Source organism: Zingiber officinale, chromosome 9B, assembly GCF_018446385.1.
Source record: "Zingiber officinale cultivar Zhangliang chromosome 9B, Zo_v1.1, whole genome shotgun sequence".
Classification (NCBI taxonomy): domain Eukaryota; kingdom Viridiplantae; phylum Streptophyta; class Magnoliopsida; order Zingiberales; family Zingiberaceae; genus Zingiber; species Zingiber officinale.
The window spans coordinates 92,735,872-92,748,200 of NC_056003.1; positions in this window are offsets into that span (position 1 = coordinate 92,735,872).

Genomic DNA, 12,329 nt, shown 5'->3' on the forward strand with positions numbered 1-12,329 from the left:
CTTTTGAATTTTATTACTTAATCAATCTCCAATAACTCTCTCGAGGAAAGCCTATGGATAAAATTTCAAAGCTATGGAGTCTCTTAAAAAAACATTGGCCAGCAGAAGGGGCCATCAATAAGGATTAACATTAGTTTAACTTGTTTATAAAAATTCTTAGTTGATGCTTCTAATGTATAGGTAGTAGTTAAGTGATAGTTTTAGTATGTACAATGTACGTGTGTCTTGTCTTGTCTTGTCTTGTCCTGTCCTACGTGTAATTCATCTTAATCGGTATACTAAAAAATTTAAAAATTTATTATTATTTAATAAAAATATGAGTTTGATTGGTTTAATCATTTTTTTTTTTAAAAAAAAAATCATAGTTGAAATTGAACTATTTAATTGAAATAATCAACGCTTTAAAAAAAAATTAACATCGGGGATAGATCAAAGCCAACTTGCGAATTAATTCAGTTTGATATTATTTCGATGAATCAAAATTTTGTTCACTCTTAATCAAAACCAAACTTATTTAATTAAAATAATCGATGTTTTAAAAAAAACTAACATCAGAACAGATCAAAGCGAAATTGACACATTAATTCAATTTCATCAATTATTTCGATTAAATTGCAATTCTGCTCACTCTTACTCTTATCCACCGCAAAAATTATATTGGAACAGCAAAGCCTCGTTAGATATTTGATCTTCTATGTTAGGGTAAAAATATTAGGGTGCATTTGGTTTGTGTATTTTTCATTTTCATTTTCTAAAAAATACGTGTTTCTAAAAAATAGTGTTTGGTTTGCATTTTTCGTGTCTATTTTCTAAAAAAATAGATAACATTTTTTGAAAAAATAAAAAATGACAAAAAGTCATTTTCTATTTTTTAAAAAATATGTATTTTTCATAAAATGAAAATGAAAAATGTACAAACCAAACGCATCCTTATTTTTCTATATCGCCAACAATACTGGAACCGCCTAAAATAAATATTATCACATTTTATTATAATAATATCTCAAAACTACTGCTTCAAAATCTAGTCAAGTGCTTTACCATTATTAATTATCCTCCTCTTTCTGAACAAAGTTCGAGAGTATTAAATATTATAAATCAATAAAGCAGTAAACAAAATCTCTCTTGATAAAGCTTTCAGTCGAACATACTTCCATTCTTGCCTTGTAGTTGACTTGAATAGATATTTAATAAACCCAGTTAGTTTTGGGTAATTAGTGAATTTTTCTATTAGTTATCAAGATAAATTAGAAAGTGTTTACACTGACAGTTCATAAGTCCAACATTCCTTGATTACTAGATCATAATGACTCGAATAGATATTGATTATTGGAGTCGGTTGTTAAATGCTCATTAACTTTTATCATCTTTAATTCTGATAGTAATCAACAAAATAGCAATCAATCGTGTTGGGACAGCAAATTGAGAACTTTACGTTCACTCTGAAATGTCCAATCAATTGACTGATGTCTATTAATCCAGTTTATTAGCCAAACAGAAATCAAACAGAAAATTTTCTGTTCTCTCCAAAATGGTCAATCAATCGACTTATATACTTGATCAACAATTGATAAGTGATCAGTCGAGATATCTAATCGATTCATATACCTTTATCAGTCAACTTTAGATTATTTTCAACCATTCTAATCAGTCGAGTTATCTAATCGATTCATATACCTTTATCAGTCAAATTTACACTATTTTTAACCATTCTAATGATCGTCTACCCTCGATTCTTATTTACCTTATGCTAGAAAACTTAATTCCTTTTACAACCTCATATCAAGTCGACTATTAAGTTACGTTACCTTGCAAAACCCTCAACACATTAGCCGATTGTTATAACTTAATAATCAAGTGTTGTCATCTGTTCAGCCTAAACCCTCGAATAGAAATCCCTTTTGATATACAATATAGTAGCCGATTGGTATATATCTTTATCAGTAGACTCTGCACTGTTTTTCATCTGATGCGGTGATGATAAAGGATCCCATCTTACTGTCATGATGGAGGTCAAAGTCATGACGGTCAACGCGTAGATGGCATCGGCCGGTCGGGCGAAGAAGTATGTCCTGATCAGGGATAAGGCTCCGACCCACCATCGTCTCCGACACGAGGAGCAGTCAAACAATCGACGCTCAAGGGAAACGGCGTGCAGAAGCCAAGTCGAACAGCTACCCCGCTCGGCTACACAGCAGTGCAAGACATCGGCAAAGTCCAAATTCGGCCGAGCGACTACCCTGCTCGGCCCGACAACAAACATGACATCGACAGAGTCCAACTTCAATTTGACCGAGTGGCTACCCCGCTTGACCTAGCAGTAGATCTCGACAGTGGCAGAGTGGAACCTTGTTCGAGTATACAAGAAGTATCGAGGTTCCGGCCGACCGGTAGGGCACCAGAGCGGCGAATAGACGACCAAGTGGCCAACCCGCTCGACCTAGTGGTACAGTACGTTAATATCCCTCAACATCCTTTTGGGAGTTAGTGTCGCCGACACAAGGCATGGACTGTCAGAAAATCGTACGACGAAAGCTTCCATTGTCACTTCAGAGATATGCTTAGCCCGTTAAGGTACTATGTCGGGGACACTTTACTGACAAGCCTTTTCAGGGAATGCTTTAAGAAGCATGCCCGCCTTCGGAAGCATACACGCGCGCTACCGGATCTCTATATAAAGGAGGGTCCAAGCTGTTAGAGTGTATACTGAAAGCCTAAGCTTTTGTAAACATTTATTTTGAATAAAGAATCACATTTGGTCAAATTATCTACATTTGTTGTAGTTGTTCAATTAATTTATATTATAGATAACATAATATGTGGTGTCACATACAGAAGATGATGTTATCAGTACCTTATAAATTATAAACAGTAGCTCACGATCAAAATGGAAAGGAACAAACCATTGGAAGGTCGGAGTGTAATTAGGTATTAGTTTATCTTAATTATATAATTACACTAGTACACTTAGAGTGTATTGAGTAGGACCATCAGAGGTCGTTTTCTTTTATACTGACTTTATAAAGGAACAAAGACCTCAGTTATTATGGAAGTGTGTGCTCTTAATCCTAATATAATAACAAGCACATATATTTGATATTTATTTCTTTAATTTATCAATGGGTGAGATTTAGTTCGATGAATCAATAAGCCCGATAAGTTGGGAAATGATATCACTTATAGTGTGTGTTGTTGATTATAGAAGGAAACTGTGTCCTAGTAATCTAAGTTGATAATGTCCTCAAGATGAGCTCATTAAGATTGTCATGTTAAACCCTGCAGGTGGACTTAGTCCGACATGACGATAAGGTTGAGTGATACTATTCTTGGATTAAGATATTAATTAAATGAGTTGTCAGTAACTCACTTAATTAGTGAACATTTGACATCTTAAACACAGGGAGACTAACACACTCATAATAAGAAGGAGCCCAAAAATGTAATTTGGGATTGGTGCGATAGTTCAATAATAGTTCTCTAGTGGAATGAATTATTATTGATAAAATTAAGTTGTGTGTTCGGGGCGAACACGGGATGCTTAATTTTATCGGGAGACCAAAACCAATTCCTCCTCTCGGTCCCTATCGTAGCGTCTTATTTATAGAGTACTATACCCACCTATACCCACCTTCGTACCCATGATATAGGGGCCGGCCAAGCTAGCTTGTGGTTCAAGCTAGGGCCGGCCAAGCCTTGATTCATGGGTGGCCGGCCCTAGTTTGAACCCAAGCTTAGGTGGCCGGCCCCATTAAATTAAAAAGAATTTTAATTTTGAATATTTCTTATGTGAAAGATATAATTTATTGGAGAGATTAAAAATTAAAATATTTCTTTTAAAAGGATCTACAAAAGATTAAAGAAAGAGATTAGATCTCTTTCCTTATTTGTAGATTGGAAAGATATTTTATTTTTCTTCTTTATAAATTATTCACATGTAGAATAATTAAAATTATAGAAATTTCTTTTTATCAACCATGAAGGGATTTTAAAAGGAAATTTTATTTTTTTTAAATTTCCGAAGACAAATAAGGAATTTTAATTGTTGATTGAAATTGTCTTGTTGATGTGGCCGGCTATTACAAGATTAATTGGGAAATTTTATTTTATTTTTCTCAATTAATTCATGTCAAGGAAAGTTAAGGAAATTTTATTATAATTAAATTTCCTTATTTGACAAAGCTAAGGAATATAAAAGAGGGGGTTGGGGTGCCTTCATGAGACACAACTTCTATTATTCTCTCCCTCTTTTCCTTGGTGTTGTGGCCGGCCAACCTCTCTTCCTCTCTTCCTCTTTGTGGTGGCCGAAACTCTTCCATTGCTTGGAGCTTTTGTGGTGGCCGGATACTACTTGGAGAAGAAGAAGAAGAAGGAGAGAAAACTTGCATCCCTTGGAGTTTTGGTTGGTGTTTTCTCTTCATCCTTGGTGAAGCTCTTGATTTGGCCGAACCTAGCAAGGAGGAGAAGAAGGTGTGTTGGTGGTTTCTCATCTCGGAAGATCATTGCCCACACAACATCCGAGGTTAGAAGAGGAATACGGTAGAAGATCAAGAGGTCTTTCTAAAAGGTATAACTAGTATTTTTCCTTTCCGCATCATACTAGTTATTTTTGGAAATAAATACCAAATATAAGAGGCATACGATTCTAGTATTTCGAATTTGTTTTCGATATTGTGTTCTTTGTTTTTCTTTTCCTTGTGATTTGATTGTTCTTTTCGGTTAACCTAAAGTTATTTTAGGAAATTAAATATTAACTTTCCTTAAAAGGCTTTGTCTAGTCGGTGGTGGTTGTTCCCATATCCAAGAAGGTCATGTGCCTCGCCACGTCAGTACTGGGAGCCAATTTTGGAAACTAATATTTAATGGAATTAATAACCTAGGTGATTTGGATCAAACGTGTTAAGTTCCGCAGGAGATCCAAGTCAAAACCTAAAAGAACAAATAGATTAAACTTTGGATCAAACGTGTTAAGTTCCGCAGGCGATCCAAGTTTAATTTAAAAGAACACATGGTAGCTAGGAAAAGGTTCAGACCTTTGTACAAAATTTTTGTACAGTGGAACCATTAGGTTTTTCGAGTAGCAACCAACACAAGCATCAGCAAAGGTATGCGATATTTACTGTTTGCACTACAGTCTTCTTGTTGCTCCGCTTCATTCCTCATCGTTGGTGACTGACTTGAGCGTTGGAGGGCCAATATCGAGGAACCCTTCCCTGGCTCGTCACTGACATAGTTTGTGTTGCAGGTCCTAGCGGAGTCCACAGGAGGTCAGCGTGAGCGTCACATCCCTAGCTTTCCGTCTCTTCGACTTTCGGACAGGATTATATTTGGCTCCGTCTATGGGAACGTCACTTGCATCCGAGCCGAGAAGAAGGAGGACGTTGGACGACTCACCACCGTGACGCTCACTCAGGAGAAGCTTGAGATGCTCGTTCAAGCTGGAGCATAAATGATCGAGCAACAACAACAACAACAAGCATTAGCCGATCGGCTAGCGCCACAACCTGCAACATCGGCGGCCGACAGGCGAGTGGAGCAACTCTCCGTATGGGGGCAGAACAGAAGCACTACAAGAAAATTGGGATTCTACAACACTTAAACGACAACGCTTTTTATAAAAAACGTTGTCTATTTTTTTTTAACAACGCTTTTAGTGAAAAGCGTTGTCTATTTCATTATTTTCTTATTAATAGACAACGCTTTTCTAAAAACCGTTGTCTAATAGTGATTTTTACGGGTCAAAGACAACGTTTCGTAAAAAGCGTTGTCTATTGTCAAATCCTCATCTAAATCTAGATTAATATAAACCGTTGGATCAAGTAAGGAGCAGAAAACCATAGTTTCACTCGCCCACCCTCCCGAACCCTTCTCCCAACTCCTCCTCTCACGCCCTAGTTCTCGTCTAAATCTCACGCCGACCTTCTCCATCCAACTCCTCCTCTCAAGCGGCAGATCCCGTACTGAGGCGATCGACCACGACAGATCGATCCCACAGCACCTACCTCTTCCCCTCCCTCTCCTCCCTCCCCTCCCGCCTCCGGGCTCTTCTTCTGTGCTCAGTCTCTGACCGATTCTTTTCTGCAGGGATTCCGCAGCTGGCGAGATTTTAGGGTTGGAGATTATTTTCCCGTGGTGTTGTTTGTCAGCAGCAGCAGAGCGCTGCTGCACCCGGGAGTGCATCGTCGTTCTCTGGTGTGAAGGTGGAGCTCCAGCATCTAGTGCTTGCGATCTTGGATGACCCCGTGGTGAGCTGGATGTTTGGAGATGCTGGGTTTTGCAGCACGGACATAAATCTCGCTATCCTCTGCCCTCCGCCACCATCCTCCGCTTCCCCCGTGTCGCCAGGTGCCCGCCGCTGTTCCTATGTAATTTCTCTTCGGGGGATGGATTTGAGGCGACACTTACCTCCGGGCGGCTCGTTTTCCCCTTCGATGCAGCAACACAGCTCTGCTTCGACAGCAACAAGGAAAACTGTCGGAGAATAGGGGAGATCCTTACCCAAAAGATGAGCGGGCAGAACCCTATGTTGGTCGGTATAGGCGCTGGTGAGGCAACTAGAGACTTTGTCCAGGCCATCAAACGGTAGAATTGGGTGATTCTGCCGCTGAAGCTCCGTGGAATAAAGTTTTTGAGCATCGAAAAGGAGGTGGCCGAGCTTGGAAACTGTGGCTTCGAGCAGTTGACGATTGCTACTCAATTGGAGGAGTTGAATGAGAAGCCAGAGTCGTCAGGGGTGGTCTTGAACATTGGGGATTTGAAAGGAATTGTGGAAGGCAGCGTTGAATGCCATGAACAGGAAAGCTGCTTGGTTTTAGAGCTCACGAGATTGTTGGAAGTCTGCCATGGGAGGTTATGGTTGATGGGATGGTCGGCAACATATGAAACATACATGAAGTTCTTATCCAAGCATCCATTGCTCGATAAAGATTGGGATCTGCAGTTGTTGCCAATCACTTCGGTTTGTACTTCAATCGGTGGATCCATTCCTAGATCTCCAAGGTAGGTGAATTTACTATGTAGTTCGTAATTCCATTTTCAAATCTTTATTGGTAGCCACAGTGATAGATTGAGTCTTTCTTTCAATTTGAAACTGAACTTGCATCTCCATTTATTCTTCGTCTGTATTGTTATTGTTAATATCACTGGGAATAACTTCTCATATGGCCCTTTTTGGTCCTATAAGTTAGAGATTAACATGCTAAACCCATAGATTTGTATATATTTAATTGTTGCATACATGTCTTATACATTCGTATGATGTTTCATTCATTAAAGGAACTTTAGATGCATAGCCAAATTAAGATACCTATTAACAGAAAAGTAACTGTTAGTTTATGATTGCCACTGATGTGAACTAATTTGTCTTCAGATAATAGTTCTGTAGGTAGAAAACAAATAGGAAGTACAAATAGAGGTGCGCGCACATCCCTGCACGTCCAAGAATGCAACGTTTACCAATGATGTTTCATGTGTACAAAGACAGTCACAGTTCATTCCTCAATTGTCCACACACATCCAAACATTTTCTTCCATAACTGAGCTAACAAGACAATAAACAGGCTGTGAAGAAGTTTTTTCATTAACTATTCATGAACTTTATTCATAAACACTAAAAAGATAAGCTCATGAGTGTTCAAAACATATTTATGTTTTCATGAGTTTAGAAATCAGTTTTTTACACCTTCATATAGTGATCATAAGCTTCTTGAAAGATTGGTTTATTCACTACCTAACTCTCATCAATGACATCTCTATTTATTGACAATTGAAATTGCATTGTCAGTTCATTTTAAGCATAAAGCAAAGGGAGCTTCATTGTGCAGTTTCCTTAAATTCATATTTTGTTGTGGTATCATTTGAATAGCACTCTTAAAGAACAAAGAGCATTGATACTTATAGTGTAGGCCCTTATCTGCTCTATCCATCTTCGTTAGGAGTAATATTGTTTTACCATCTGATAGTGCACTTATTGTTGCACTTATTGTTACTGGTTCAAAAATGGTTTTTTACTACCTTCATGTTGACATGTTGAATTTTTAAATCCTTTCTTTGCACTCTAGAATCAAAGCCATATTTTATATGTATAGTTTAGTACACCAGAAAACTACACTTGCTACTGGAAAATTTCAAATGAAATTGTGTTTGATAAAGCTACAAGTTTTGCAAACCAAAGAAATCAGAACATATGCTGATTTCGACTTTAGTTCATGTGTAAGAACTCAAATAAATATATGTTGTTCTTTTTGCACTACATCTCTAATTATGTATTTAGGTCTCACAGTGGTTTCCCTAGCATCTCCAATTATGCTATTCTTTTTGCTATATTTCCATGGCGAAAACAAAGTAGCACATGTATTTTTCGTTTGCTCTATTCCCCGTTATTTTATGCTTAATTCTTTTTCTCATAAAAATTATTGTATGGTGTGAACTGTGACCTTTATTTTCAGCTATTACCACCGAAAATTTCTTTTGCATAATACTGATGGTATTATTTTCTGTGACAGATACACAGTGGTAGGTGTTTTGTCCCAGTCTCAAGCCGTCAATCCATTTTGATCAATATATCTAGTAGAAGTAAACATGCAGATCATTGTCTTCGAGGCTGGCTAGCTATTTTGTGCTTTTTTTTGTTTTAAATTTGAATGTCACTAACTACTTTGAAACATAAATATTTAGTCTTTGTGTATAGTTGAATTCTCCTATAAATACTAATACTTTGTAGTTGAATTCTATTGTTTGGTACGAGTTTGAAATCATTAGCTGAGCTAATTAATGCTATTTTATATGTCAAATTCTAATCTGGACATGGTAAAAGAAAATTAATAGTTTTGTAAATATAAAAAAATAATTTTGTAAATAGATTTTTTTATTTTTTTTAAAAAAAGACAACGCTTTTAAAGCGTTGCACAAGTGTTGTCTTTGCCAAAAACAACAACGCTTTTAAAGCGTTGCAATAATGATGTTTTTGCAAAAAATACACAACGCTTTTAAAGGTTTGCAAAAGCGCTGTCTTTGCTACAAACGACAACGCTTTAAAAGCGTTGTCGTTGAGCAGACTTTTAACAACAGTGCCTTTAACAACGCTTTTTCAGGCACAAAGACAACGCTTTAAAAGCGTCGTCTATTAGCTTTTTTCTTGTAGTGAAGGTTGATCGACACACAGGGGGAAGCGCCGCCCACGTTGATCCCCTTCCATCGTGCTCTGTTCCAGACCCCTTCAGAAATAGCTCAAGTGCATCAAGAGCGGGGATCGTCTTCGGATGATGCTCCCATTCAGGACGCACGAAAGGGCAAGGCGCCCCAAAGCAATACGTCACTTGAACGGATCAACCGGCAGTTCTCAGAGGAGATCTTAAAAGACTCTCTGCCCCGACACTATACCCCGTTAGCGATCGGGACGTACAACAGATCGACCGATCCAGATGATCATCTGGATTAGTTCGACAATGAGGCCACGCTGCACTAGTATACAGACGGAGTGAAGTGCAGAGACTTTCTCACTACGCTCTCCGGATCGGTGCAGTGCTGGTTCCGAAGACTGTCGGATGGCTCAATATGGAGCTTCAAAGACTTTCGAGTCACCTTCCAGCACCATTTCGCCAACAGCTAGGGATGTAAACGAGCCGAATTGCGCCGAACAGTATTAGGCTCGAGCTCGGCTCGTTTAAGTTATATTCGGGCTCGAGCTCGGCTCAAGCTCGAATCGAGCTTTTATCACAAGGCTTGAGCTCGGCTCATTTTAGAATTATCAAGCTCGCGAACAGTTCGAGTTCGGCTCGTTATTAGCTCGATTATCAAAGTTAATGAGTCTAACTCGTTAAGCGAGCTCGGGCTCGTTTTCGGGCTTGTTTAGAGCTCGCTTTCGGGCTCGTTTAGAGCTCGTTTTTTTTCTCATTTTAAAGCTCATTTTAAGACTCATTTTTTTAGCTCGTTTTAGAGCTCGTTTTTTGGCTCGGTTTAAGACTCGTTTTAAGGCTTGTTTTTTTTACTCAAGAGCCTATAAACGAACATGTTCATGAGCTCACGAGCCGAATATCCTTAAGCTCGAGCTCGGCTCGATAAAACTGTTGAGCTCGAAATCGAGCTCAAGCTCGGCTCGATAAGATAAACAAACGAACTCGAACGAGCTTTTTACTGAATTGAGCTCCGAATAACTCGCAAACCGTTTGATTCATTTACATCCCTACCAGCAGCCGACGCTACCAGAAGACGAACGTCAGCCTCTTTACCCTAAAGCAAGGGCCCGAGAAAGCGCTTTGAGCATACATCCAGTGCTTCAACCAAGTGACCATGGACATCCCCTCGGTCTCGTCCGAGACAATGATGAATGTCTTCACTCAGGGACTCGATGAGGGAGATTTCTTCCGATCGCTCATAAGAAAGCTGCCCAGGGACTTCGACCACATGCTCAAGAAGGCCAACGAGTATATAAACGTGGAAGAAGCCCAAGCGGCAAGAAGGAAAGAGGCACCAACAGAACACTCGGCGCTAACCATCAAGCATCCATTAGCCCCCAAGGGGCTGAGGGCCGAAGGAGCGCGGCCACACCAGGAGACCAGGGCGCATGTCGTACGACATGTGGCGTTCGATCGGCCGAAGGAGTCCAAAGGCAAAGTGTGGACGCCGATGTTTTATTCTTTTCACCAGTTGGTGACCCACAACACGCTTGATTGTCGTGACCTGACACCAATCATCGGTCGATCGGCTCCACGTGGATATCGTCGCCGATCTCCTTCTCCCGGTCGGCGACAGAGGCATCGATCGACCGGGCGGTGAGAGGAAGAAAGAAGGGAGCCCGAGTGCCATCACCATCTGTGGAGGGACAACACCGACCCCTCCTGAGTCCCGATCGAGCGAAACAGACCCTCCGCTCAGGAAGAAGAAAATAGGAACAACGCTTCCCAAGGAGAGATAGGCATGATCGCCAGAGGGCCGACCAACGGTGATTCCAACCGAGCCAGAAAGTCATATGCTCGGCGGTTGGAGATCCCTGCCATGGGATGCAGCAAGGAGAAGGCCAAAGGGCCCCAAATCAATTTCGGCCCCAGCAACTTGGAGGGGGTGTAGATCCCCCACGATGACGCACTAATCATCCGAGCAATAATTGATAATTACACTATTCATCGGACTTTTGTTGATATAGGGAGTTCGGTGAACATTATTTTTAAGAAGGCGTTCTATCAGTTATAAATTGATTAAAATGAGCTACTACCCATAAGGACCCCGCTGTACGGCTTCACTGGGAACGAAGTACTGCCACTCGGACAAGCCCGCCTGGCCATCTCGCTCGGAGAAGAGCCGCTGAGGAGAGCCAAGACCACCAACTTCATCGTGGTGGATGCGCCATCGGCGTACAATGTCATATTGGGTCGACCGGTCCTCAAAGAGTTCCGAGCGGTAGTATCTACTTACTATCAAAAAATCAAGTTCCCGATAGACTATGAGTGGGTGAAGTCAAGAGCGATCAGTTGGCCGCTCGGCGATGCTACGTCGAGATGGTCAAGTCCAAGGATAGGAGTGCTCAGAAGACTCCGCGGCTGGAGGTAAACGCGATCACTGAAAAACCCCTACCTTGGTATACGAAGAAAAGGAGGAGGTCCATATCCATCCCAGCCGAGCGGAGGCAACAACCTTCATTGTCGCCTACCTGGAGGAGGAAAAGAAGGTGGAGCTGGTTGCCTGCCTTAAACAAAATCATGATGTGTTTGCTTGTCGACACACGAGCTTCCTAGCATCTCCCCGAGCATGGCTCAACATGGGCTTCATGTCCGACCAGACGCTCAGCCGACGAAGCAGAGAAAAAGGGACTTCAGCGCGGAACAAAATGTGATCATCCGGATGAAAATAGAAAAGTTGTTGGAGGCCGACCATATTAGGGAAATTCAATTCCCGAGCTGGTTGGCGAACGTCGTATTAGTCTCCAAGTCAGGCAATAAATGGCGGGTATGCATCGACTTCCGCAATCTGAACAAGGCTTGCCCGAAGGACTTCTATCCGCTGCCAAGGATAGATCAGATGGTGGACTCGACGGCGGGCTGCGAGCTGATCTACATGCTCGACGCGTATCAGGGTTACCACCAAGTGTCGCTCGCCCGAGAAGACCAGAAGAAGGTCAGCTTTATTATGGCTGACGGAACATACTGCTACAACGTCATGTTGTTCGGACTCAAGAATATCAGAGCCACCTACCAGAGGCTGATGAACAAAGTGTTCCAACGGCGGTAGATCGACCGTAATATGGAGGTATACGTCGACGACATACTAATTAAATCCCTCTAAGTTGCTGACCTATACGCAGATATCAACAAAACTTATCGGACGCTGAGGACATA